We start from the raw sequence: 23,517 nt of genomic DNA, 5'->3' as shown, positions 1-23,517 counted from the left end.
ATTTGTGTGAGATTGAGGGTATCAAGCTTAGATTGTAGGGCTGCCGGGGTGTTAAGCATATCCCAGTTTAGGTCACCTAACAGAAGGAACTCTGAAGATAGATGGGGTGCAATCAATTCACATATGGTATCCAKGGTACAGCTGGAATCTGAGGGGGGTCTATAACAGGCAGCAAAAGTGAGAGACTTATTTCTGGAGAGAATCATTTTTAAAATTAGAAGCTCGAACTGTTTGTGCATAAACCTGGAAAGTATGACAGAACTTTGCAGGCTTTCTCTGCAGTAGATTGCAACTGCTCCCCCTTTGGCAGTTCTATCTTGATGGAAAATGTTGTAATTGGGGATGGAAATCTCCGAATTTTTGGTGGCCTTCCTAAACCAAGATTCAGACACGGCAAGGACATCAGGGTTGGCGGAGTGTGCTAAAGCAGTGAGTAAAACAAACTTAGGGAGGAGGCTATATGGTATCTTGATCAATAAAGATACTGCAAACAAACCTAGATCCTGACAACAGCTTAGTAGATGGACAGAACAATTGGAGTATAAGAACAAACATCCTCATGTGTGAAATAATAAAGGGTAATGGTTTTACTGTTTGCTTTAGGTCACAGCTGATTAGATGTTCCAACAGTAGTATTATAATAACCACCAACTAAACATTCTCATTGGACTAACACTGAGGTCTTAGCTACTGCTCTAACCACGTACACATTACTTCAAAAACAACAAAAGCAGAGCTCTATGAGAGGCAGAAGTCGGAGTGCACGTAAAAAAGCTGCAGTAGCCAAAGTCAGAATCCATTTAAAGGTGGGGGCAGGGGCGAGGGCAGGGATTTCTCTCTGTGTTACACCTTGGGCACCGTGAGGCTTGCTGTGCATATCATGAATGTAAAAGTGCATTAGGGGAAGAGCAGGGTTTAGACTCCAGTGTCTCAAAATGAAAGGCCGCTGTTGTTTGTACGGCAGTTGCCTGGTTACCTAGGTGTTCCTCTCTTCTTTAGGCACAATATGGAAATCACTGCAGGGTCTTGTGCAGCTGATGCAAGCAATGCTTGCATTTATTGTCCATCTGAAATCAGTCTGGAAATGTTTGGTTGTATGGACATGCCTCATTRAGGTTATATGCCAGATACCATTGTCTTTTGGTACCTTAAGGTCTAACTTGCAATTACAAGTATATAGCCTACTAGCAAATTGAAAAACTATAAACCTATGCCACCAACTAAGGACTACTTTTTTTCTTTTTTTTTATACTTTGTTTTTATTGTAGGAACACAAAGAAAGTACAAATAAAGTAAAATAAAAGAACAAAAAAGATCTGGCAGTTACAGTGCACTTCATACCTTCATCATCATATCATCATATTAGTTACATTGGCATCTTTGAATTAGACCTTTTCCAAGTACAAAACCCATTTTTCCCAGTATTCCTGACCTCTCTCCTGTTGAGTTCTTAAAGCAAAGGTCATACGCTCCATGTGGTGTATTTCTTCTACAATGTCTATCCATTGTGTCACTGTGGGAGGGTCTTTTTGTAGCCATTTCCTAGTGATAGCCTTTTTACTGGCTGCCAGTAGGACCTTCAAGAGGTACTTTTCTCTATTGTGTAAGTTATCAGGTATTTCACCCAAGTASAAAGAAATGAATGTTTGTTCTATGTCAAATCCCATTATTTTTCCAATGTTAGATCTTATTTCTCCCCAGTAAGTTTTGATTGCGGGGCAGGACCAAAAGATATGAGAGTGGTCCGCCCTCAATAGACCGCATTCTCTCCAACAAGGGTGTGGTGAGCCAGTCTGTTTTGATTTCAGTTTAGGTGTTATGAAGAAACGTATAACATTCTTCCAACAGAATTCTCTCCATGACCTTGAGTTGGTGGAGCTTTGTTGAGTCTCTAATATGTTCAACCATGTTTCATCAGTTATTTCAATGTTAAGTTCCTCCTCCCATTTCTTTTTAAYATAGTTTGTAGAATGTTTCTTTGAGGATTGAATACCCAAGTAGAGATTTGAAATCGTTTTTTTGTTACTCTCCACGTTGTATGCGTTAGTGAATACTTGGATTAATTTTGGAGGTGCTCGAGGGTCAGTCACTTTTATCTCCCTTAAGAAATAGTGTCGGACTTGTAGGTATCTGTAAAAATCTTGTTTATCCAAGCCATGTTTTTTTACTTAAGTCCTGGAAGTTATCTAGGTTCCCATTCCTTATAATTGTACTGAATGATGTGATGCCTTTCTGCGTCCATTGTTTAAATCTGCTGTCCTGAGTTGCAGGGATGAAGCTGGGGTYGTATGCGGGCCAACTCAGCAGTTTGATCTCTCTGTCTAAATRATTTTGCTTAACTACCCTAAACCATGTCTTCAGAGAGAAATTAATCCACTGATTTTGTCTATTGTATATTTATTTTACCATGTCCTTATTTCCCAAAACTGACTGTATGGGTATCTCTGTCAAAGTAGTCTCGATGTCTTTCCATTTGGATTCGAATTCTGAATTGCACCAACAAACCAGGGGTCTCAATTGGGCTGACACATAATAATCTTTTAGGTTTGGTAAGGCCATACCCCCGCAGTTTTTTGGTAATTGTAATGTTGTATATCTAGTTCTTGGTCTCTTACTGTTCCAGATAAACCTTGATATCCGTTTATCCCATTCCCTAAACTGTTTAGGTGGGATTTCTATGGGCAGTGATTGGAACAAATACAATAACCTCGGCAGGATGTTCATTTTGATTGTTTCAATTCTACTACTAAGATCTAAGGGAAGTGAGTTCCACCTGTCTAGGTCATCATATATTTTCTTGTTGATGTGATCGTAATTCATGCAATAAAGTTTGGGTGTATCTTTTGGTAGGTATACTCCAAGATATTTAATGGATGAAGAGGTCCAGGTGAAGTTATACCTACTCTTCAGCTCTTCCTGTGGGGTATAATTATATACTAGGGCTTGGGTCTTGTGTACGTTAAGCACATACCCTGAATATGTTCCAAATGTTTGTAGAACATCCATCAATCTAGGTACGCTTGAGCCTGTGTCTTTAARGAATAACAGAACGTCATCAGCATACATGCATATCTTATGTTCACTGTCAGGACTACTTTTGAATGATCTAACACAGAAAAGCATCCATGAGCTTTCTTTTGTCAGAGCAGACCACACATACAATTGAAGTCGGAAGTTTACATACACAGACACTCAATTGTTTACAGACAGACTATTTCACTAATAAGTCACTGTATCACAATTTCAGTGGGTCAGAAGTTTACATACACTAAGTTGACTGTGCCTTTAAACAGCTTGGAAAATTCCAGAAAATTATGTCATGGCTTTAGAAGTTTCTGATAGGCTAATTGACATAATTTGAGTCAATTGGAGGTGTACCTGTGGATGTATTTCAAGGCCTACCTTCAAACACAGTGCCTCTTTGCTTGACATCATGGAAAAATCAAAAGAAATCAGCCAAGACCTCAGAAAATAAATTGTAGACCTCCACAAGTCTGGTTCATCCTTGGGAGCAATTTCYAAATGCCTGAAGGTACCACGTTCATCTGTACAAACAATAGTACRCAAGTATAAACACCATGGGACCACGCAGYTGTCATACCKCTCWGGAAGGAGACGYGTTCTGTCTCCTAGAGATGAACGTACTTTGGTGCGAAAAGTGCAAATCAATCCCAGAACAACAGCAAAGGACCTTGTGAAGATGCTGGAGGAAACAGGTACAAAAGTATCTATATCCATAGTAAAATGAGTCCTATATCGACATAACCTGAAAGGCTGCTCAGCAAGGATAAGCCACTGCTCCAATAATGACATTAAAAAATCCAGACTACGGTTTGCAACTGCACATGGTGACAAAGATCATACTTTTTGTAGAAATGTCCTCTGGTCTGATGAAACAAAAATAGAACTGTTTGGCCATAATGACCATCATTATGTTTGGAGGAAAAAGGGGAAGGCTTGCAAGCCGAAGAACACCATCCCAACCGTGAAGCACGGGGGTGGCAGCATAGTGTTGTGGGGGTGCTTTGCTGTAGGAGGGACTGGTGCATTTCACAAAATAGATGGCATCATGAGTGAGGAAAATTATGTGGATATATTGAAGCAACATCTCAAGACATCAGTCAGGAAGATAAAGCTTGGTTGCAATGACCCCAAGCATACTTCCAAAGTTGTGGAAAAATGGCTTAAGGACAACGAAGTCAAGGTATTGGAGCGGCCATCACAAAGCCCTGACCTCAATCCTATAGAAAATATGTGGGTAGAACTGAAAAAGCGTGTGCGAACAAGGAGGCCTACAAACCTGACTCAGTTACACCAGCTCTGTCAGGAGGAATGGGCCAAAATTCACCCAACTTATTGTGGGAAGCTTGTGGAAAGCTACCCAAAACGTTTGACCCAAGTTAAATAATTTAAATGCAATGCTACCAAATACTAATTGAGTGTATGTAAACATCTGACCCACTGGGAATGTGATGAAAGAAATAAAAGCTGAAATAAATCATTCTCTCTACAATTATTCTGACATTTCACATTCTTAAAATAAAGTGGTGATCCTAACTGACCTAARACAGGGAATTTTTACGAGGATTAAATATCAGGAATTGTGAAAAACTGAGTTTCAATGTATTTGACTAAGGTGTATGTAAACTTCCAACTTCATTTGTATAACGCATGAAGGAAAATGAAAGTAGATGAAAAGGAAATTATACTTTTTGGAAGGCAACCCAACCTAGTCTTCTGTATGAAATGACATGTGGTGAGTACAGAAATAAATCTAGACAAGGAAGTAGAAATGGTCTACCATTTATTTAAATACAAATAGTACAGGCTGTTACAAGGTAAAAGTATCTGTAACCTGAATGGTTGATCTGGGTTTGAGAGGTGTGTTCCATACCAAAGCTGCTTAGCAACCACTCTGTTGTAATCACACTGTCTGTAATCTACTGTAACAAACATACATTGTGTCTTGATCAATAAAGACACTACAAACAAACCTAGATTTTGCAAACAGCTTAGTAGATGAACAGAATAATTGGAGTATAAGAATAAACATCAATATGTGTGAAAGAATAAAGGGTAATGGTTTATTATGTGCTTTCAGTCACAGCTGATTAGATGTTCCAACCATATCACGGCATATGCCATTAATAAAAGTTTGATTTTCTAAAACTGGCAAATGTGCATGACAATATTGTTTCTGGGAATTCCACATCAAAGTATTCCTGTCCTGTATTAATGATGCAGCAGTGAACATAGATGAGATTGAGGCAGTAGCACATGTACTAATGTGTCTCCCCTGGATATCTACTCAGTTTTATGACATCATGTTTGACCTGCTCCTCTCAAATGGGACCGACTCAGGTATCAAGAGCTACACCATGCATATGCAACTCTCCTCAGAAATAGGAATATTCCTACTATTTATAAACACAGCTTGTAGTTATGTAGTAACATAGTGAGGACTTTTTTAGGGGTCCCGCTTTAAATAACATGCAGCTTATAAAGGTTTAATAAAGCCTTCATGAACACGATATAAATGTGTCACAAATCATCTATAACCGTATGTCATACTCTATAAAGGATTCATAAATGACTGTGTGACATAACCACCCATGTCAAATGTGACATAACCCACTATGTCAAATATGACCTGTGTTTTATAAAAGGTGGCAAAGGCACAGCTTAATGAAGGCTTTATAAATCATTAGAAATTTAGGCTTCACAAAAAATGTATAACCTTGTCATGCATCTTGGTAGAGCATTGCAACGCCAGGATAGTGGATTCGATTCCCAGGACCACACATACGAACAAATGGCTGCACGCATGACTGTAAGTCACTTTGGAAAAAGTGTCTGCTAAATTGTATATAATATACTATATTCATCTAAAACATTTCTAGGATGGCCCAACCTCTTTCCCTCTTGGGGAGGGAATTCTTGAGGGAAACTTTCCCCAAAATGCTGTGCTGTAGGATGACACACACTCTAAAGTGCAGACATGCACAGCAAAAAACGTTCAAGTTTTATAGAAAAAGAAAAACTGATTTTCTGTGTTCACAACCACATCAGGGGACGACTTTTGAGGACTGGGAAAAATTGAAGAAACGTACATTTTTGAGTGTAGTTGCCCTTTAATTCAGTGTGCATGCCATGCAATGTTGTTTGGTTAACAGTGTTCAATCGTTATTTTAAATAATTTCGGTAACTTCACAGAAATTGCTAGCTAGATACAAATCATATTGAGTTTCCCATCTCCCCTTTTAGASTATTTCTGGTACAGCACAGAATTGCCCTTATCCAGATGGTGTGACAAAGGCATCCTGACTGGTTCCATCACCGCCTGGTATGGCAACTGCTTGGCCTCCGACCGCAAGGCACTACAGAGGGTAGTGTGTACAGCCCAGTACATCACTGGAGCCTGCCATCCAGGACCTTTATACCAGGTGGTGTCAGAGGAAGGCCCTAAAAATGGCCAAATACTCCAGCCACCCAAGTCATAGACTGTTCTCTCTGCTACCGCATGGCAAGCGGTACCAGAGTGCCAAGTCTGGGACCAAAAGCCTCCTCAACAGCTTCTACCCCCAAGCCATAAGACTGCTGAACAGTTAATAAAACGGCTACCCGGGCTATTTGCATTGATCCCCCTTATTTTAATTTGATTTATTCTTATTTTCTGCACTGACTCTCTTGCACAGGCCACTCATGGACTGTAACCACACTCTCACACATACTACACTGACACTCAATCACACACACACACACACACACACACACACACACACACACACACACACACACACACACACACACACACACACACACACACACACACACACACACACACACACACACACACACACACACACACACACACACACCACACCAACACCACACACACACACACACACACCAAAAAAATGCATATTGATGCCACACACACATACACACAGCACATTTACCTAGTGTTCATGAAGGCATTATGAAGGCTTTATGAAACCTTTATAAGCTGAACGTTTTTTAAAAGAGGGCCAGATAAAATTAAATTAAAAAAAACATGAACTTGGTGTTTGATCCTAGGACCTTGATATTACATTTCTCTGGAAATGGACACCGGATCAAAATATACTCAATGTTCAAGTAGATTGTTTTCATGCCAAAAACATACACTAGTTCCTTCCTCTTCCTTATCTCACATTTTTATTTTAGAGCCTCACCTACTATAATAACAATTTGAATACAAAGAGCCATACTAAGTGTTAATTTCTTATTGTAAATGCTATTTTATCACACTTTGTTAAGCTTGCCAAAATATATAGTACAAAATAATATCCCACAGGGGAAAAAAACTGTTAATTGGAATTGGACAATGCAAGCAGACTGCAGTGACATATTCTGTTTTGGTTTCAGGTTTCACTTCCTGTTGGGTTTTACTGAAATTCTCATCAGTTATATCAATGATCTACATCAAGTCAAATAAAAACGGCAGATTAAATTGAGCAGTGTTGTATTGACATTTACAGAATAAAGCATGTGACAGGGCTCAGTGACATCGGAGTTGACAGACAGGTGGTTATTACAGGTGTGTCATTTTTACTCTCAGGTCTTGCTGCTTCTTTGTAGAGGTGATGGAAAAAGTATTTAGTTCCTTTCAGTTAAATCATTAATGTCTGCATCTGTAGGCCACATACACCTTTCCCTAGCTACATAAAATGAAATATGAAATATGAAATATGACAATAATGCATTTGTCATAATTAGGTTCCATTTACATTGAGTTCAGTAATAATGGTGAATTCTATCTAAGAAATCTTTTGAAATGTGACCAACGACAAGCCTTTTGATTATCCTTGTGACCCCCTAGCCTCCCCTGTCACAGGGAACCGAGGTGATGTGACCCCTACGCTCAACAATTAGCCAATCTTTCTGGCCACAACCCACACTAAGTACTAAGCTCCAACCTGCTGCTCCCATTCCTCTTTTTTGTCCAATTCATTTGTTACATTGATGGAAGATGATTCCTCTGTCTAGGATGTAGTGATGTACTCAACTGACCTTCACAGCATCACACAATGACAATGTAATCTCTTGCTGACTTTGTTCTCCCATGCCCATGAGTAGTAGAGTAACTGAACCAGATTTCAACTCAAAACGGACCAAAATCAAAATTCAATGAGTGTCAATTAAATAAAAACAAAATCACTTTTTAGCTAGTGATAGAGAGGATGACAGGTGGTCATTCAATCACGCTGATATAACTGTTACCATGAGTTAGTGGTGGGCCCTTTGTTCAACCTAAATCAAGGTTGCCATGTGCTCAGACTCAGGCTAAGTCATTGGAAGTAATCACTGGGGTATAAATATTACAGCTGCGTCAGGGTCCTGCGTCACATCATGTGAGCTGAAACATGATCAGTCATGCAGAGTGGCCATCGGAGACGGTGCCACGTCACTGCACAATGTCTGCATGAGGACCTACAGTGTGCCAGCCTGCAGTGACGCTAATTTGTGGGGACGCTCCAATAAGTCATTTACATATGGAGGGAGATGGCTTGTGTGTTCTCTAAATAATGATTTTTCTAAAGAGCCTGGTTGCTGGGTTGAAATTGAGTGTTATGAGTGGTGTTGTGTAGATTGAAGCCAGGGATGATTCTTTATTGACTTATTATGACTGGGAATCAGGATGTTCCTCTTTTAGGTTTATGACTGACTGTGATTACACAGGCAAAGCAGATGCACTAAATGTACCCTCCTGTTCATTGATTGTTCCGGTGTTCCAGAATTGATGGAAGCCTTACAAAACAATAAAAAAATTCTCCCGTTGTCAGATAAATAAAAAATAAATTATTTGTTTACGTTAAATGATAGTGTTACATCTGCTCTTGCTACGCCCTCTACTTCTCATCCTGTGTCTCCCTAACCTGCTGCCACTCCCCAAGTGCTGTGTCCCTCTCTCTCTGTGTGGGTGTATGTGATAGTGTGAGTGGAGACAGTTGTGCTGGAGGCAGAGCGGATCCCCACCAGCTGCAACCTGTTCCATAATCAAGACCTCTACAAATACTCAGCCCTGCCACTTCCACGCTGCCAGATCGTAGCCTCTGCTCATTCAGTCTGCATTTCAAGCCGTTTGTTCCTGCATAGATCTTGTTATCCTGCTGTGACAGTTTTTCCTTAGCCTGACACTGCTTTTCTCTTTGCTACAGTTCCGTCCACTCTGACTTTGGTCCCTGCCTCCAGTCCCTCGTCTCATCAGTCCTGCTTCCCTGCCCTGGACCCCCGCTCTACTGCTTCCTTGGATTCCGCTCCGGACCTGCTTACACTGCCCCTACTCCCCTTGCCTCAGCCTCAGTTCCTGGTTCCCTGCTACAAGTCCGAGCTTCCCCTGGCCCGCACCCCATCTCCACCCCACTTTTCAATAAATAGCTTTTTTTATTTTGTATTTTAGTACCCCTGTAGGTATAAATAATTGATGAGACATTGAATTGAGCTTTACTGCTATTAGACCATAGAAACATAAACAGATATAAAAAAAWATATATCAAAAGGAAGTATAAATCAAAAGGCTGTATGTTTTGAAGTACAGTAGATTCAGAAAGTATGCAAACCCCTTTACTTTTTCCACATTACAGCCTTATTCACGAATCTAACACAATACCCCATGATGACAAAGCAAAAACAGGTTTAGAAATGTTGCTAATTTATTACAAATAAAAAACCTGAAATATGAAATTTACATAAGTATTCAGACCCTTTACTCAGTACTTTGTTGAAGCACCTTGGACAGTGATTACAGCCTTGAGTCTTCTTAGGTACGATGCTACAAGCTTGACACGCCTGTATTTGGGGAGTTTCTCTCATTCTTCTCTGCAGATCCTCTCAACCWCTGTCAGGTTGGATGGGCACAGCTATTTTCAGCTCTCTCCAGAGATAATCGCTCGGGTTCTGTCAGAGTGACCTTCGAATTCTTGGTCACCTCCTTGATCAAGGCCCTTCTCCCCTGATTGCTCAGTTTGGMTGGGCGGCCAGCTCTAGGAAGAGTCTTGGTGGTTCTAAACTTCTTCTATTTAAGAATGACGGAGGCCACTGTGTTCTTGGGGMCCTTCAATGCTGCAGAATTATTTTGATACCCTTCCCCAGATCTGTTCCTCGACACAATCCTGTCTCGGAGCTCTAGGGACAATTCCTTCGGCCTCATGGCTTGTTTTTTGCTCAACTGTGGGACCTTACATAGACAGGTGTGTGCCTTTCCAAATCATGTCCAATCAATTGAATTTACCACAGGTGGACTCCAATCAAGTTGTAAAAACATCTCAAGGATGATTAATGGAAACAGGATGCACCTGAGCTCAATTTCGAGTCTCATAGCAAAGGGTCTGAATACTTATGTAAATAAGGTATTTCAGTTTCTGCCTAAATGTCTAAAACTAGTTTTTGCTTTGTCATTATGGCGTATTGTGTGTAGATTGCTGAGGGAAAACATGTATTTAATCAATTTTAGAATAAGGCTGTAACGTAACAAAATGTGTAGGGGTCTGAATACTTTCCGAAGGCACTGTAGTTAAGAAAGCGAAGAAGAAAAAAATTATCAGTAAAAATTATCAGTAAAACTTTAACGTGGAAATGCCCATTAATTCCATACATTTCTTGGCCTGGTGCCGTGTCCATAGAGGGGTCATATTAGTGTGTAGCCCAAACAGTTCGGATGCTAAAGAGAGAAGTTGGCACATCGGCGGTACTGACTCCAGACGAGTCCCGTGACACTTGTGGGGATATTAGAGCAAAACAGAGAACAGCATCGTGCTCGTTATAGTCTCATATTTGTTTGTAGCCCAAACTGCAGACGTTTTCATGAGAAGACCAATTTTCGGGATGTCTCTTGGTCTGACAAACAGTGATATAGCTCTGCCACCTTCCACCGCAGATGCGGAAGGCCGACATCGGCAGAAGCGTTGGATTGAGACGCAGACCAGAAACAAATATCTCTACTTTAAACAGAGAGATTTTGATGGAGATGTTTTTATTATGCTAATTCGACTTTCACGGGGGCGCGGACCTTGATTCTACGGGGTTTACATTTCGATCGAAACGGCTGCAATTTTATCTATCTACACTGGACGCGTTTATGACACAGGTTAAAATACCAAAATCAACTGTTAACCAATTATATTAATTTCGGGGCAGGTTAAAGCACACATTAAACAATTATGGACATAGMTAGCTTGCTGTTTCTAGCTAGTTTGTCCTGGGAAATGAACATTGGTCCTTTTTGTAGCTGGATCTTTGTAGAATTTTGACCTGGAGTCATACAAAATCATGTGATTGTCTAATCCGACGATCCACAGATAAAAGAGGAAACCTAGTTCATTTTAAGTTAGTTATCTTTGATTTATCTCTTCTCCTTCATCTTTCAAGCACCCACGTGGGTTTGTATGCTTGTAAATACCAATGAGTAGATGGAGACGGCAGGACTTGAAGGGCGTCAAGGGTCTCAAATAGTGGCAAGTTTTATTTTACAGCTCGGATCCACTATCCACGATGGTGGAGATGAAACAACAGAAGCCCCATTTATTTTCAACAGAGGGACCCGAATTTGGGCGATGCGCGCATGAGCGAGGGAGCATGAATGAGGATCTAAGTTGGGCAGAGCTGAACTTTATGCAAATACTCTGCCATATCGTGGCACGATTGACCAATCGAAGCTCACTATGGCTTTCAGCCCCTACTGGATTGGCTATTGATACCTAGCACTACATACAGTAGCTTGCTAGCACCCACATGATGACAAAGCTAGCGTGGCTATCCAAATGATAGTTGTATAGTGGATCATGGCCGTTAGCATTCAGCAAAGCAGACACTCGCAAGCAGTGTATGGATAAAATGAGTGCTGGCTCACGCAACATAGCCAGTTTGGTTTTCCTGTAAGACTAAGAGCTGTCTCATTTAGCAAAGGCTGTTTAGCCAATATCCTATCTTCACCTTCGGCAGTGGCCACCAACCTGTCGATTGTGATCGACTAGTCAATCTCCAAGGCACTCGTAGTTGATCACCAAACATTTATGTAAAAAAACAACAACGATAAAGCCTTTGCCATTGTATTTTTCGTTTAGCTCCAAGAAGGAAAGTGTTCCCATTTTGAACCATTTCATGTGTCTGAAGATAGAACTCTGCATACTCGTCAGGCTCAGAGAGCAAGTCAATCAAATCAATCACATTTATTTATAAAGCCCTTCTTACATCAGCTGATGTCACAAAGTGCTATACAGAAACCCAGTCTAAAACCCCAAACAGCAAGCAATGCAGATGTCGAAGCACGGTGGCGAGGAAAAACTCCCTAGAAAGGCAGGAACCTAGGAAGAAACCTAGAGAGGAAGGCGATGAGGGGTGGCTAGTCCTCTTTTGGCTGTGCCGGGTGGAGATTATAACAGAACATGGCCAAGATGTTCAAATGTTCATAGATGACCAGCAGGGTCAAATAATAATAATCACAGTGGTTGTTGAGGGTGCAACTGTCACGATCGTCAATGGGAGAGAGAGAGGACCAAGGCGCAGCGTGTGGAAAATACATCTTCTCTTTATTAGAAGAAGGACAACGAAACAACAAACGGACGAACGTGAAGCTATCAAAGACTAAGTGCAAACATGCAACATAGACACAGACAATTACCCACAAAACCCCAATGCCTATGACTGCCTTAAATATGGCTCTCAATCAGAGACAATGAACCACAGCTGCTTCCTAATTGAGAAACCAATCTAGCAGCCATAGACATAACTAGACAACTACACTAGACACTACAAAAACACATACATTCTCCCATGTCACGACCTGAACCTAACAAAAAAACATAAAGAAAACCAAGAATACTAAGCCACAGTGCTACAGTACCCCCCCCCCACCCCCCCCACTCCCCCTCCAAAGTGCAGACCTCCCAGAACCGCCACAAAACTGATCATAGAAAGGGAGGCCCGGGGTGGCCCCATCAGGCGGCGGGCCCGTCCGTGCTGTGCGTGTTATTAATACTATATTATTATTTTTTTAATTTTTTTTTAAATAAATCGTCCGAATTAAAGATCGGTATCGGGCTTTTTTGTCCTCCAATATTATCGGTATGGTATCGGCATTTTGAAAAAAATCCTAATCGGTCCACCTCAATTACCACAGTACCTAGAACACACGTGCGTAGCGGTTTGCCTCAGCGCGAGCGTGTCCATCCATTGTCTAAGTACACCTATTTCACCGCGTTTTTTGTATAGTCCGTGCCCCAAATGCATCACCTCAAATTATAACCCCCTATACTTGATTATATGGGTGCCTCTTCTCGCCCAGCACCGGACCTTGAGGTCTCTGCAACCTCCCTCACATCGTATAGCCCAGTCTCCGGACTGAGCGGACGCAGCTTCCGGACTGAGTGCTGACGGGCTAGCCCGTTCATCTTAATGCGCACTCTGCGCCCCCAGTCTCCGCCTGTCCTTCACAGCGTCACCGGCACTCCGGTACTGGCTGACCCCGGCCTCTGCTAACTGGTTCATGGCTCGCGTCGTTTCTCTTCCTCCCGCCCTCCCCTCGTGCCTGCACGGCTCCTCTGGCGTCATCGGCTCGGCTGACCCCGCCTTCCTGCTTGCTCATGCGTCCGCCACCGCCCTGGCTGACGGGCCTCTGGGCTTGCTTTCACTGGCCCCTTCTGCTTGTCTGACCTGCGACTCTGGTGGTCATCGGCTGCTACGCTCCTCTTGCCCCTTGGCATCCCCGCTCGCACCTGGCCTTCTGGCCTGGCTCATGACTGATCGCTGATCGCTCCTGCCGGTCCCCCCTTGCTGGCTGACGGCTCTGCCTGTCATGGGCGTGCGGAAGGCTTCGGGGCTCTGATTCCGCGCGGACTAGCCTTCTTGGCGTCTTTGTCATTCCCGCGTCTGGCGCCGGAAGGCTCTGGCGCCTCGACTTCTCTCCTTGCTGGCCCACAGTCCCTCTGGCCTGATCCTGTCTGGCCTGAAGCTCTGTGCCTCGCATCTGTCCTGCCCGTTCTCATCCGCTCTGGCTGATCCTGTCTGGCGAAGCCCTCCTTGCTTGATCCTGTCGCTCTGCCCTAGTTCTACCCGTCGCCTCCGCCCTTGCCCTCCCTCCTCCCGGGCCGTACCACGGCTTCTGGCTTTCGCTCTCCGCTCTTCTGCGCCCGGTACAAGCCCCTCTCCCGGCCGGCTCCCTTGTTCTTGTCGAGCTCTCCCGCGTCGTGTTCACCCGTTCTCCTGCATAGCTCCTCATGCGCAGCTTTACCCCGCTACTCGGGCGGCCTCTCTCTTTGCCTTCTTTTCTCCCTCCACCCGTTCTACTGCCAGTCTCTCCCTCCAACGGACGGCTGTCGAAGGCTCAGTTCCAGTACGTGGGCAGGTTCATTGCGGTCGCTTGGGCAGTGACGGACAGTCAACGCGTTGGGCAGATGGCGCAGTTCAGACCGCGCGTTCGGCAGACGGCACCCATTCAGGCACCGCGTGGCAGACCCAGACTCTGCCGCTAGACGCCATCTGCTGTTGCCGCTGGTGCGTGCGGAATTTCCGAGACCTCTGGGACCCGGCATCAAGGACACGCACCTTCACGCTAGTCCTCGGTGTTCCATTACAACACACAATCACGCTGCGCATCCCCACCCTGGCACTCTTTCAAGGTCCGTTATCTATAGCCTGTTTGCGTTCTCCCGGTACCGAACTTCGCTTCCCTATTTCTCCCCGGCTTGAGCCTACGCCACATCAGGTCGAGACGGGGAGAAGGAACAGTGCGTACAGGACTCTGGAGACACACAGGAGGCTTGATGCGTGGTGCTGGAACTGGAGGCACTGGACTGGAGACACGCACCACATGGAGAGTGCGTGGAGGAGGAACAGGGCTCTGGAGACGCACTGGAAGCCTGGTGCGTGGTGTAGGCACTGGTGGTACTGGGCTGGGAGGTGGCGCCGGAAATACCGGACCGTGCAGGCGTACTGGCTCCCTTGAGCACTGAGCCTGCCCAACCTTACCTGGTTGTATGCTCCCCGTCGCCGGACCAGTGCGGGGAGGTGGAATAACCCGCACCGGGCTATGTAGGCGAACCGGGGACACCATGCGTAAGGCTGGTGCCATGTAAGCCGGCCCGAGGAGACGCACTGGTGGCCAGATGCGTTGGGCCGGCTTCATGACATCCGGCTCAAAGCTCAATCTAGCCCGATATGTGGAGCTGGAATGTACCGAACCGGGCTAATGTACCGAACCGGGCTATGCACGCGTACAGGAGACACCATGCGCTCTACTGCGTAACACGGTGTCTGCCTGTATTCTCGCTCTCCACGGTAAGTACAGGGAGTATGCGCAGGTCTCCTACCTGACTTCGCCACACTCCCTTTTATCCCCCCCCCCCAAGAAAATTTTGGGTTGTACTCGCGGGCTTCCAGCCTTGCTTCCGTGCTGCCTCCTCATATCGCCGCCTCTCTGCTTTCGCTGCCTCCAGCTCAGCTTTGGGGCGGCGATATTCTCCTGGTTGAGCCCAAGGTCCCTTACCATCCAATTCGTCCTCCCATGTCCAGAAATCCTGTGTAGGTGGGTCCTGTTGCCGCTTGACACGCCGCTTGGTCCGATTCTGGTGGGTAATTCTGTCACGATCGTCAATGGGAGAGAGAGAGAGGACCAAGGCGCAGCGTGTGGAAAATAGAAGAAGGACAACGAAACAAAACAACAAACAGACAAACGTGAAGCTATCAAAGACTAAGTGCAAACATGCAACATAGACACAGACAATTACCCACAAAACCCCAATGCCTATGACTGCCTTAAATATGGCTCTCAATCAGAGACAATGAACCACAGCTGCCTCTAATTGAGAACCAATCTAGGCAGCCATAGACATAACTAGACAACTACACTAGACACTACAAAAACACATACATTCCCCATGTCACACCCTGACCTAACTAAAAAACATAAAGAAAACAAAGAATACTAAGGCCAAGGCGTGACAGCAACAGGTCAGCACCTCAGGAGTAAATGTCAGTTGGCTTTTCATAGCCGATCATTCAGAGTATCTCTACTGCTCCTGCTGTCGCTAGAGAGTTGAAAACAGCAGGTCTGGGACAAGGTAGCAGGTCCGGTGAACAGGTCAGGATTCCATAGCCGCAGGCAGAACAGTTGAAACGAGCAGCAGAACAACCATATGGCCTAGGGACAGCAAGGAGTCATCAGGCCAGGTAGTCCTGAGGRATGGTCCTAGGGCTCAGGTCCTCAGAGAAAGAGAGAGAGCGAGAGACAGAAAAAGAGAGAGAGAGAGAATTAGAGAGAGCATACTTAAATTCACACAGGATACCGGATAAGACAGGAGAAATACTCCAGATATAACAGACTGACCCTAGCCCCCCGACACATAAACTATTGCAGCATAAATACTGGAGGCTGAGACAGGGAGATTCAATGAATACAGCAAATGATCTATTACCAGTGTGATCATATACCTAAAATGTTTAAATACAATTTCAAAATGGCCTGAATATACAGTGATAATTAATTGGGCCTGTAACCTACTGCACACGCCTAAATGCTACAGAACTGCTTTTAATAAGTTAATGTTGCATAGGCTTATGTCATGTTTCATAAAAATCTGAGCTGTAGATCTTGGCTTCCTTTTGGACCCAGAATGTGATCTTGACTCAGGAAAGGTTGATGACCTTTGATACAATATTGCAACGGTCTGACCTCTAGCTCATGATGTGGCAGCAGAAGGTACAATGAGTTCTGGAAGGCCGCATGAAGCATGATGTACCAGCACGTACTGGCTGTGTCTGGAAGCTTCTGCACCTGCCCTGAGTTATATAGCCATCTCAATCACCTCAGGCCCTGTATGGTACTGCCACAACCGTGACCTGCTCTGTACATAGCAACAGCACACATAGCTAGTTTGGACTTCCTCTGATTGGATCTAACTCATATAAACAGGTATGAAATCACTCAACCGTACACAGTTCTTTTATAACACATTGGCTGGTTACAGCAAACATGCTAATAGAAAGTCCTAGAATGCACAATGTGATGGAGGGCACTATAAATGCATTCATAATATGCAATTTCTTCCACAGACAGTATTATCAGTTGTCTTAATAGGACCTGATTCTCTTCAGTATGTTTGGGGGTCCGTTCAAGTGCAGCATCTCTCTCCTCACACCATAGATCAGGTGCCTGCTGCCTGCCTGCCAGGTTAATTGTATTTCATGGGCTTACGCAATGTTGTCTTAATAGCCATTAAGCAGAGCGCAAACAGTGACTCGCTGTGTGACAACAGAGCTCTGACGTGTAAGAGGGTCATTTGACCTGGTTGGGTGGTCTGGGGTCTCTGGTAGAGGGAACTGTAGGAATGATCAATGTTGCTATGAGAATCTGGAGATTTGTTTACAGTAACTGTCATCCATCTTTCTCCTCTTCTCATGTTTCTCACAAACTAACAGTCCATGTGTGGTTATGCGTAATGTGTTCATGTATACATATTATAGATGTTTTAGGCCTAAAACCATTGAATGGTTCACAAACAATGACCAGCAGCTGAAAGATTAAATAAAGTAATGAGTATTGGACAGAGGGACTGGCACATTGTCTTTCTCTGTGTTTTCCCCTTTTGCWCCCATGGCAATGAAGCCTAGCTCTAAGGAGAAACCATGGAGATCCTTAGCCTTTCATGTGTCATATCCTTTTATGTAGACACGTACACTGGTAATGCCTGTTCCTGTCTGCTTTTAATCTGGTGCACCAAAACTCCCCATCACACTGTAGCTCCCAAACCTAAGAGGGCATGAGTTCCTTCTCCAAATATGAATCAGAAATGTATTGAATGAGTCAATGGATAAATGGCAACTCTTGATTGAACATGTTGGAGAATGAGTGCTCTCATGCATTGTGTTTTAATTTGATTTCCCCCCCTCAAAATAGCACCTTCCTCCCAGCAAGGACATGGACCACTGTGGGACTCATTGGCATTATCACATCGCATTATTATTATTCTGACTGACTAATTCATAAATAAAGTAAAGTACACTTTTTGGGGCTGAAACTGCAGTATGGCCTTAATCTTATCTGTTAATAATATGCTCTACCTGCAGGTAGTCTATTGGTGCAGTAGCAGCTTGTGATCCAGTTCCCCGAGAGGCAGAAGCAGTGAGACACATTTAGGTCTGTCTGTGTTCTCCTAACTGTCCCACTTACTGGGATCCACTTCTCAACCTTCAAACCACAGTGGACTACATCCTCCCTTACTCTGTGAGCTGTTGTGCCAGTTCAGAATAAATGTTACAAGTTTTTCCTTGGTATTTATCCAAGTTTCTTAATAGAGATTATGTGTTTGATCATTTTTATTAACACATTGTCTTATTAGTAGTATAATATCTGATATCGTGCTTAGAAATATCCCATCCATAAGACTTTGGTGCACATGATTTAGTCATTTACACAGACTGTCCGTTGCTTTATATGTCTGATGACATTATGAATCCCGGAGAGCCCAATTAAGACCCTCATGTTGAGGTCAAACCTAGTGATCTAGTATTTTGTCTAGTGATCAAAGGAGATCTTCACTGGCTCTCATTTCATGTAGAATAGGTATCTTGTCTCCACCACTAATCTCTACCTGGCCTGTTACTACATAACATCCTCCCCTCTTATGAAAATGACTGTTTGTCCAGTATGTGTATGCCATTGGATGATAGATAACACAAATAACGCACGCAGAGGAAGCTGCCATACACTCACACATGCTAAAAGGTTTTATGAGGTTTGAAAGCATCACGAGTCAACCTTTGAGACTACCTTACCTTAGACTCAAGGAGATATTTTAAGTTAGATTACTAATCTTGTAACACAGCACTGTTTGATAATGATAACGTTAGGTACCACACTAGGTTTTGCCAATGTTATGTTGTGCTAACTTTGCAGGCTAAAGGGTTAGCAGAGGGTCCATGTACTAGTTTGCTTAGATGCCTCAAACCTGCAGCTTTGAAAACACTTACTAATTAGCTACAACAACATCTAATATATTCATCAAGTGTTTTACTCTATTGTGTGCATTAATGATCATTGGTCTATCTGGAGACATGCATCAATTTTGTGTACAGTATGAATAGGTTCCCATTTGCAGGGGTTGTCATCTTCAAGCTGTTTTGGCGGTATGTTTTGATATGGGTGTTTCTTGGGTGTGTCTATGCCATTCAATCACAACAAACAAGGCCAGTAGTGAGTACAGCAAGGTAAGCTAAACTAGCTTTGCTATGGAGAGAACAAAGTTTTGAAGTTGAGGACTTTCCCATCCTGACTGACTCACCTTCGCAAGATGGTCAGCTAAATCAGTTCAATGTGTAGGCTAAAGCCTTCGCTGACCTTGTGTTTAGCCAAGCTGACAGCGGCTGGCTAGCATAGCTTGGTGACAGCTRCAGCTGGCTATCCTATCTAGCTGATATTTCTCTGTCAAACCAGTTATGGCAAGATAGCAAGAGCCAGTGTCTGGAATGTGCTTCATAAGACGTCCGTTCTACAACACCTCGCTATGACAGTAGCTTACTGTGAAAACGGTATCCAATGCTAGTTGAATGCCTGGTCTTGAGTCAGCTCAGCTGTCCGACAATGCAATTGTCTATTACCAGCTAGTTTTGTCTCGTCTCTTCTTATGTCCGCTGTTAGATCTTTACCGGGGGACAAATCCCAGAACTTCTAATATCCTTACAACAGGTGTAGGCTGCATGTGGACATTGTGCAAACATACATTTATCAACAGAAAATCTATAGCTGTGTTCGAATACTCATACTAACCATACTATTTGTGACGTGAATTGAGTATATTGTATGCTTATTGGTCATAGTATGGATTTAGTTAGTATGCCAAAAGTTCCTGGGTATCAAACTAAATTCGCCAAAATATGAAGTATACACACAGAGGACACTATTTCCGTACTTTAGGGCCCATAATGCAATTCTTCAGGAAATGGGCGTTGTGGCGCCTGCTCCCGCTCTCCCGCTCTCTTAGCTTAGTATAGTCGTTGTGCGTTCTCAATGGACATTCGGGTGCTTTCGTAATTCCGCTCTGGCTAACTGCTCCGATTTCAGAGCACTCTCCTCTGAGTGTACGAGAGCACAGAATATTGAATTTACAAGCGCTCAACACCCGTTGAATATGGCCGGTGTCAGTAAACGTCGGCAAAAAAGCGTAATTAAATTGTTGCCAGCAGCACAGTTAGTCACCAACGCTCTGGATAACATGAAAACTGCCTAACTCGCTCTGCTAGGGCGAGTAAAATGGTCAGAGTGTTCTCATTTGTATCTGGAAGTAGCTAGCAAGCTAGCCAATGTTAGTTTAGGTGCTTGACGGCCATTGTAAGGTAAGAACACTCAAATCAACCCTACTCCTTGGCCCGAGCGTCCAGTGTGAATTCACAACGGACATATTGACAACGCTCTGAATTTACGAGCGCACTCTGGCACTCCACATTGAATTTAAGAACACACCCAAAGTCGTAAAATGTCTAACTAGTCATTTGTTATGCTAACTAACAAGCAAGAGGTTGCACAGCAACAGCTTCCGGCTGACAGGCGAAGAGCTAGTACGCTCAACTGAAAGCATACTGTTCGTTTACAGTATACTAAAATGAACTAATAGTATATTAAGTCATCAAAAAAAGAAATGTACTCTCAATGTCAACTGCGTTTCATTTCAGCAAACTTAACCTTTTATGGCTGCAGGCCGGTGTCGGGATCAATATGACAACAGCCAGTCCAAGTGCAGGGCGCCAAATTCAAAATATATTTTTTTGAAATATTTAACTTTCACACATTAACAAGTCCAATACAGCAAATGAAAGATAAACATCTTGTGAATCCAGCCAACATGTCCGATTTTTTAAATGTTTTACAGTGAAAACACCACGTATATTTATGTTAGCTCACCACCAAATACAAAAAAGCACAGACATTTTTCACAGCACAGGTGGCTTGCACAAAACCAACCAAACTAACCAAGAACCAACCAAACTAACCAAGAAACAACTTCATCAGATGACAGTCTTATAACATGTTATACAATAAATCTATGTTTTGTTCGAAAAATGTACATATTTGAGGTATAAATCATAGTTTTACATTGCAGCTACAATCGGAAATAGCACCGAAGCAGCTAGAACAAATACAGAGACCAAATTGAAATACCTAAATACTCATCATAAAACATTTATGAAAAATACATGGTGTACAGCAAATGAAAGACAAACATCTTGTGAATCCAGCCAATATTTCCGATTCTTTAAGTGTTTTACAGCGAAAACACAATATAGCATTATATTAGCTTACTACAATAGCCAACCACACAGCTACATTGATTCAAGGCAACAGTAGCGATAGCGACAAAACCAGCAAAAGATATTAATTATTTCACTAACCTTCATAAACTTCATCAGATGACAGTCCTATAACATCAGGTTATACATACACTTATGTTTTGTTCGAAAATGTGCATATGTAGAGCTGAAATCCGTGGTTATACATTGTGAAAACTTAGCATTTTTTTCTCAGAATGTCCGGATATATTTCTGACACTCACCTATTCTGATCAAATAACTATTCATAAACTTTACTAAAAAATACATGTTGTATAGGAAATGATAGATACACTAGTTCTTAATGCAATCGCCGTGTTAGAATTCTAAAAATAACTTCAGTACGACATGCAGCTTACGTTATAGCGAGAGAGCGCCCAAAATCTGGGCGCAAACTAATAGTAAACATGTTCGACAGATATATGAAATAACATCATAAATGTGTCCTACTTTTGATGATCTTCCATCAGAATGTTGTACAAGGGGTCCTTTGTCCAGAACAATCGTTGTTTGGTTTTAGAATGGCCTTTTTCCCTCTCGAATTAGCAAGCAAAACTAGCCAAGTGGCGCTAAGCTCTCCTTCATGAACAAACGCAGAGAACGCAACACGCCTAAACTCCCGAAAAAATTTCAATAATCTGATTAAACTATATTGAAAAAACATACTTTACGATGATATTGTCACATTTATCAAATAAAATCAAAGCCGGAGATATTTTAGAATATCTATAAGGAAAGCTTTTCAGAAGCCAAAGCTGATGTCCATCCCGCGTCTTCCTGAACAGAGGAAATTGGGGTCCTGTCATTCCAAGACCTCTCTTTTGACCATAGAAATACCTATACACTCCATTTCACCTCTCACAGCCTATTGACATCTAGTGGAAGGCGTATGAAGTGCATGTATAGTCATAAATCTCAAGCAAATTGATAGGGAGGCCCTGGAACAGAGCCTCGATTTGCTGCAAAATGAGTTCTGTTTTACTCACAGATATAATTCAAATGGTTTTAGAAACTTGAGAGTGTTTTCTATCCAATAGTAATAATAATATGCATATTGTACGAGCAAGAATTGAGTACGAGGCCGTTTGAAATGGGCACCTTTCATCCAAGTTACTCAATACTGCCCCTGCAGCCATAAGAAGTATTAACATGTGTAAATATTTGTATGAACATAACAAGAGACATAAACTGAACAAGTTCCACAGACATGTGACTAACAGAAATGGAATAATGTGTCCCTGAACGAAGGGGGGGTCAAAATCAAAAGTATCTGCATTAAGTACTGCAGTGCATCTCCTCATGGACTGCACCAGATTTGCCAGTTCTTGCTGTGAGATGTTACCGCTTTCTTCCACCAAGGCACCTGCAAGTTCTTGGACATTTCTGGGGGGAATGGCCCTAGCCCTTACCCTCCGATCCAACAGGTCCCAGATGTGCTCAATGGGATTGAGATCTGGGCTCTTCGCTGGCCATGGCAGAACACTGACATTCCTGTCTTGCAGGAAATCACGCACAGAACGAGCAGTATGGCTGGTGGCAATCTCATGCTGGAGTGTCATGTCAGGATGAGCCTGCAGGAAGGATACCACATGAGGGAGGAGGATGTCTTCCCTGTAACGCACAGCGTTGAGATTGCCTGCAATGACAACAAGCTCAGTCCGATGATGCTGTGACACACCGCCCCAGACCATGATGGACCCTCCACATCGATCCCGCTCCAGAGTACAGGCCTCGGTGTAACGCTCATTCCTTCGACGATAAACGCAAATCCGACCATCAGCCCTGGTGAGACAAAACCACGACTCGTCAGTGAAGAGCACTTTTTGCCAGTCCTGTCTGGTCCAGCGACGGTGGGTTTGTGCCCATAGAAGACGTTGTTGCCGGTGATGTCTGGTGAGGACCTGCCTTACAACAGGCCTACAAGCCCTCAGTCCAGCCTCTCTCAGCCTATTGCGGACAGTCTGAGCACTGATCTAGGGATTGTGCGTTCCTGGTGTAACTCAGTTGTTGTTGCCATCCTGTACCTGTCCAGCAGGTGTGATGTTCCGATGTTCCGATCCCGTGCAGTTGTTGTTACACGTGGTCTGCCGCTGCGAGGACAATCAGCTGTCTGTTCTGTCTCCCTGTAGCGTTGTCTTAGGCATCTCACAGTACAGACAT

This window comes from Salvelinus sp. IW2-2015, linkage group LG26 (assembly GCF_002910315.2).
Source record: "Salvelinus sp. IW2-2015 linkage group LG26, ASM291031v2, whole genome shotgun sequence".
Classification (NCBI taxonomy): Eukaryota; Metazoa; Chordata; class Actinopteri; order Salmoniformes; family Salmonidae; genus Salvelinus; species Salvelinus sp. IW2-2015.
The sequence above is the reverse complement of the archived record's forward strand: the minus strand, read 5'-3'. Positions refer to the sequence as shown.